Raw genomic sequence first — 6509 nt, 5'->3', positions numbered from 1 at the left:
GGTGGTTGTAAAAGGGCAGTTTTCAGTAACTCAAACGCATGCTGGTTTTCCTTAGTCCACTTCCAATTGGCAATGCCTTCCTTAGTGAGAGACTCATATAGGGGTCTGGCTTTTCCCCCATAGTCAGGAATCCATAGTCTACAAAACCCGGTTAGGCCCAAAAAGGCTCGCAGTTCTTTGGGGTTTTTGGGTGCAGGCATATCTTGTATTGCTTGGATTTGATCCTTATTTAAGGCTCGAACCCCCTTCTTAATCTCGTATCCCAAAAATGTAACCTTTGGTTGGCAAATTTGAGCTTTTTTTCTTGACACCTTATATCCTTTCTTTCCCCAGGGTATTTAGCAAGGATTCAGTCACTCTTTTTCCTGTCTGTATATCGGGACTTGCTATCAATAAATCATCAACATATTGTAATAATGCTATCCCAGAGAGTTTCTCTTTTCAGTGTTTCTTTATATACTGGGATGAGTCACCCTTTAGCCTTCTCTTTGATAAACTATACTGAGCTCAGTGAATCTTTCACAACAATATATATTTTCTACTATTAAATCATTCTCTGTCTCCTCTACAGTTTTAGTTATATGAAGATAAACATTCATTATCACAGGTAAAAGGTGAAAAAATATGACTTAATCTCTTTTTGATATGGATTATACTTTCTTTTACGGTTTCTAGAAGCAAAATCTACCCCTGGTGTCCTTGAAGAGTGCATGTTCAAATTGTGCATGTGTGCACAGAGGATTCTGAGTTTCTTGTACATCCCCCAACCCTGAGCTAACTATATGATGGGTTTGTACCTGGGCATAACAACAGCATCAGTGTAGTTCTTTTCCAGACTGTCTTGGGCCCAAGAATTACTGAGGAAAATAAATTATTCATCTATAGCACGTTATCCTTCTCCAGGTCCCTTGTGTCAGCAACCATGATGGTGTGTTGTAGGGCTAGCTGCTCTGATGTTATGTCGCTCGAGGTTCCTTACTAACTAGGTTGATCTTCCAATGGTAAGTATACTAATATTGGGTCTGCTTTGGACTGATTGTGTGACACAAAGTAATCATGGTTTAGCTTAGTTGGCTGTCCAACTTCTTAGTGGCCAGGGGCTGGATGCTGCAGGAGCAGCACTAGCATGGGCCCTGGGTGCTTGTATGCTGCACTGGGCTTGTGAGCGCTTCTCATCCCCCTCCTATTTCTTCCCTTATCTTGTCAACTTATTCATATTTACATATTTTTTTGTAAAATTCCTCAGTATACCTAAGTTTCTGTTTAATATTATTAACATCAGTGAAGGTACTCTCTTCTCTATTCAACAATTTCACAAAGGTTTAGTACCTCTCCTTTGTTCAAACCAGCTTTGGACCACATCACCAGGTAGTGGAATCAATGTCATTCTAAGTTACATATCAAGAGAATCTGGTCCATTTGCTAATTATACCTTTTTCCAGTTATTACTTTGTTTGATGTAAGGAGGAGATATTGCAATTGATTTTCTTCTTATTACAGTTTTTACAGTATCCCCTAAGAGAAATAGATTCAAAACAAACAATTATAAGGAAGATAATCTTTAAGAATGAAGCCAATAGCTTTTTATATTTTCTTGAGTTGGAACATAAGGTTAAATGGATTGGTCTGAATTTTTAAATTACTTTTCATGCTTACATGCCATTTGTGTTTGTTTTCCATTAATACTGTACCTAGCAAGATTAATTAGCATAAATGTTCATAAATGGCACATTGCAAAGTTGTCTGTGTGAATAGTCACCCAAATCAAATTTTAAACTTTGTAAAAATAAGTGCCTGTTCACCCATCAAATCAAGGGCAAATAATACCATGTGACTTAACTGGAGATTTACAATTATCTAATGGATCTCAGAGAGAGAATATTTGTAATGATAAAAATGTGAAGAATTCAAGTAATTGCTACTTCTTTCAACATATTCTCTGTACTGTGGTAAAAAACAGGTTACATTTTGACATTTGGCTCTAAATGGGGAATGATTCACTCAGCTGTACTCATGAGCTACTTGGCTTGGGAATTTTTAATGATCTGTAAATGTCAATTATGCTAAAATGATGACTAGTACTTTCATTGTTTATATTGTATTGCTATTACCTGTGCTAATGCTTATAACTCCCACTCAAGACCTTGGCTCCATTTTCCAGGACTTTTTAATATAAAGAAAGAAAATACCATCTAATTAAAACTAATAATGGAGGCTGTATTACTATATTTCTGTTCAAAAGAGTTGTTGCACAAATTGCTAGTTTCGTGCCCCTGGAGGCCTTTCCCAAATACCTCAAGGAGGGAGTCACACTCAGGCTGAGTCCATTATAAGTTTATTGATTGCGCAATTGGTCGACAAAGGGGTTAAGTAACCCAAAGCAGGGTCGACCCCCAGTCTTTGTCTGAGGGTCTTTTATAGCTTACCTAAACAAAGAGCTGTAGCGTGTCTTACAACTATTGGCAGTTTCACAATTTTACCGTTACGTCTAAGTTTCCACAGGATGTCAGGGCCTTTTAAGTTAGACTCAACTTATTATGGGATAGATGAAGGCGCATGCGTGTTGGGGAAGCTGTGGTAAACTCAATGTCCTTTAGTAATCCCTTATCTTCGTGTAATTTTAGGTCATTGAACAGGTGCGATTGTGAAACTCTATGTGTAAAGCTGTCTTTAACCTATATGCAGAAGCTGTTAGCAAGCCATGTTGAATACAGAAGCATATTGCAAAAATAAAGCATCATGTCTAATTTTAAGCCTTATGTCTAAAATCTAATGTATTTGTACTACAGAATTGTAGGCAAATCCATAGCCGAGTGACTGGGAAAGGGAGGAAATGCAGTGATAAGTGAATGCAGGGAGTAAGTAGGAATAAGAGGGCAGGGGAGCACAGGAGATCATGACAGCCAATCTAACTAGAGAGGAACCTAGGGTATAAAGAGATGTCACCAAATAAGCAGATCAGCTGTGCTGAGATGTGTCCCAACAAAGATGATCCACTTCACTGGGGAAAACAGATGTTGCCCAGTGCCACATCTTATGAGACAACATGCAACGTATTCCCCACTTACAAAGATGTGCTACAGAGATGCCCTGAGTATGTCTGTAAGCAGGGAAAGCCAGTTTCTTGATTACAGAGATACGCTGTGAACACTCCCGGTGGCATACTTCCGGAGATGCTTCACAGAGGTTCCCTGGGGCATCTCTCTACTAGTGGGGACAACCAGAGAGGTGCTCCTGGAGTTTAAGGGGCCTGATCCTGCATGGGAATTCCCAGGATGTGCAGGATTGGACCCATCAAGCCCTAGGAGCACCTCACTACAGTGGCTGTAGAGCACAGGAAGCCTGGGGCCTGCATGCTTTTGCCTTAAAGCAAACAGACATCTGTTGCTAAATAGTAGCAGAAATTATTACCACTCAGATTTTGGCCACAAATTTGGGGCATTTGTGGCACAACAAGGGGCATGGATGTCTGCTTGCTTGCCCTTTGTGCTGCTAGAAAAATGTTTATGGTGCCTCAAAGGCGATGTCTGATTCCACCCTAAAAGGGACAGAATTTCTGGAAGCTCCTTGTGCTCAAGGGGATTCATAGATGCTAGGGTCGGACAGGACCTCAGCAGATCATTGAGTCCGACCCCCTGCCTAGGCAGGAAGGAGTACTGGGGTCAAATGACCCCCACCAGATGCCTATCCAGTCTTCTCTTGAAGACCCCAGGGTAGGGGAGAGCACCACCTCCCTTGGATGCCCATTCCACATTTTGGCCACCCTCACTGTGAAGTTTTTTCCTGATATCTAGCCGAAATCTGCTGTCTGTCAGTTTGTGACCATTGTTCCTTGTTAGCCCAAGAGGAGCCCTGGTGAACAGAGCATCTCTGATCCCTTGCTGTTTTCCCATAATGAATGTGTAGATGGCCACAAGATCACCTCTCAGCTTTCTCTTGCGGAGGCTGAAGAGGTCCAGGTCCCTCAGTCTCTCCTCCATAGGGCTTCTCCTGTAAAGGACAATGACTCCCTCCACCTGTCACTTCACTCACCCCTACTTGACCCAGCCAGGACTGGAAGTCAGAGCTCCCACATGGTAGGCAGAAACTCTACCACACAGCCACCAGTGCTGGATAGAGGAGGTTAGTGTAGTCCCCTCTGAAGTATGTGAAGGACACCCACATTTCTCTGACTGTCATGAATGCGATTGTGAGATGATCACATAGAACATGAGGGTGAGTGAGGAAAAATCAGGAGTCAAGTAAAAAATAGCAACAAATAAAAATCTCATGAGTGTTCAAGGTCTGACTCATTATTTTTGAACACTTAAAGCTGGCAATAATGACACCTGCTAGAGCTAATGGTGTAGTAGCAATATCTCATGCAGTGAAACTAACTGCATAAAATTACTGCTGCAAACTCCTTGTAATGAGGGTTTGAAAGGCTGTTATTAATTGTTGCCATCCAGGTCACTGATCTACTCCCCTCTGTGTCAAGTGAAATTGAACATCTGGATGGTGAGTCATGGCCATGGGCTGCTGCCTGAGGCCAAGCACTGGTGAAGTGAAAGAGGGTAACAACAGACAATTTTTTCAACATAGGAAAATTAAGAGCCGACTGAAAAGAGGTGAAAAATTATGTGATGTTCTGGATGTGAGAGAGAGGTGTGTGGGTGAATGGAGTTATCACAGCAGGGACGACAGCTGAATTGTCTGTGTAGGCAGTTTAAAGTATGAGATACACTTAAGCAATTATCATCATTTAAATCTGGCAAGGTACTCAGAGGTTCAGCTGACTTACATCCCTAAATTTTGAACGAAGCAACCTGAAAGATGATGAGGAAGCTTTCTGGCAGCTTGATATGAAGGGATGGTCCTTAAGGGACTGGGCCCCAGATTAATTACAGTTGACATTACTAAAGGACTCCTGCAGATTTCATTGGTAGTTAGAAGAGGATCTGAGGGTGGAAATATGAGGAAAACCCAATTATAGCTCTAAACTTGGCATATACAAGGAGCATAGAAAATACTGATAAGGGACCATGACAGAAAACTTGTGTGACACCCTGCTGTGGGGCGCTAACTGCTACCAGTGGCAATTTGAGGACCCTGGGGCACCAGCTAAATCTGTCCTTTTGCGGTCCTTTGCGCTAATGAGGAGCCTCAGGATCCCGGTACAGGGATATCTCCAGTAACAGGTAACTATTTACAATATTTATTATTTACATTATATATAGATACGTATGAATTTACATTCAGATATTTACGCACACACATATATTTATATTTGTATACATACACTACTATCTGTTCTAAGGTTTAATTCATAACTCAATTAACTTAGGGAATAGTACTAACGAACATCAATGCTTATAACTATGTAACAACATATATACATGTATAGATAGGCGATCTCACCCCTGGTAGAGCAACAGTAGGTTTATTCCCCATACAGCAAAGCAACCTTATGTGCATCCAAAACCTGAAAGAAACACAACAGGGATGCCCCCTCTTATAAAATGACAGTCCCAGTAGGTCTGTTGTAGACATCCAGAGTGATAGTCTTTCAGTTGACTACTGTTGTCTTGGAGTCACTTTAATTCAGGCAAGCGTAACCAGTCAGGTGTGGGTGCAATGGGAGCTCCCACGATGGCCCTGGGGCTTTGCTCCTGATGCTGGCTGGTACCCTTGCTGGGCATCCTGTAACACATAAATAACCTCCTCCCCATGACACGCTTTTTTGCCCCTCAGACAGGGCTGGTGGGTCTACTTTCCTGGTTGCTCACTCCCAGGCTTTCTTTGACACCCAGGGTTAGGGCTTCTCTAGCGGGACCCTCCCCCTCCTATTGCCCTCAGCTGTACTCTCGCTAGCTGAGGCTGGTCTCCCATCAGAGCCGGGGCTCACCTCCAGGCTCTGTTCTGCTTGCTTCTCTCACACACAGGACAGGTGGCTTGGTGCCTGCAGCCTCCCACACTTGCCACTACAGGCCCTCAGCAAGATCCCTGCAGCAAGCCCGCAGCCATTTTTTGCCATTTTTTTCCCTCTTCTCTACTCCCTGATGCTCCCCAACAGCCCACCTCCTGCCCCAGATCTCAGCGGCCTGCCCATCCAGGCCACTGAATTTTGGGGTTCTGCAAGGGACCCCGTTTCCAGGGCCTGAAGGCAGAATCCCTGCAGTCCTTGCGTTCTGGTGTCCTCAGGGGCATACAAATCTCTCAGACTCAGCCAGGTTGTGGCTCGCTGCAGGACACCCCTATGGTTGAGTATCCCTTCTGTTACCCTCTGTTACATTTGTAACTTGCCAAATCAGTGGCTCTCAACCTTTTTAGACTTGAGGCTCTCATCAATGCCAACTCGTAGTTTTCACTCATTTTTTAACTACAGAAAAATCATAGAGCAATTCTTATGTTGCAGAGAACTTATAAAGACCGCATCGATCAGAATGTTTTTCATGCTATGGTTTCCTATTTGAAATCTATGAGATTATCTTGTGAATCAAGTTTGCAACAGTGTGTGGCACATTCAAGGG

Source organism: Alligator sinensis, unplaced genomic scaffold, assembly GCF_000455745.1.
Source record: "Alligator sinensis unplaced genomic scaffold, ASM45574v1 scaffold434_1, whole genome shotgun sequence".
Taxonomy (NCBI): domain Eukaryota; kingdom Metazoa; phylum Chordata; order Crocodylia; family Alligatoridae; genus Alligator; species Alligator sinensis.
Note: the sequence above shows the minus strand (reverse complement) of the source record.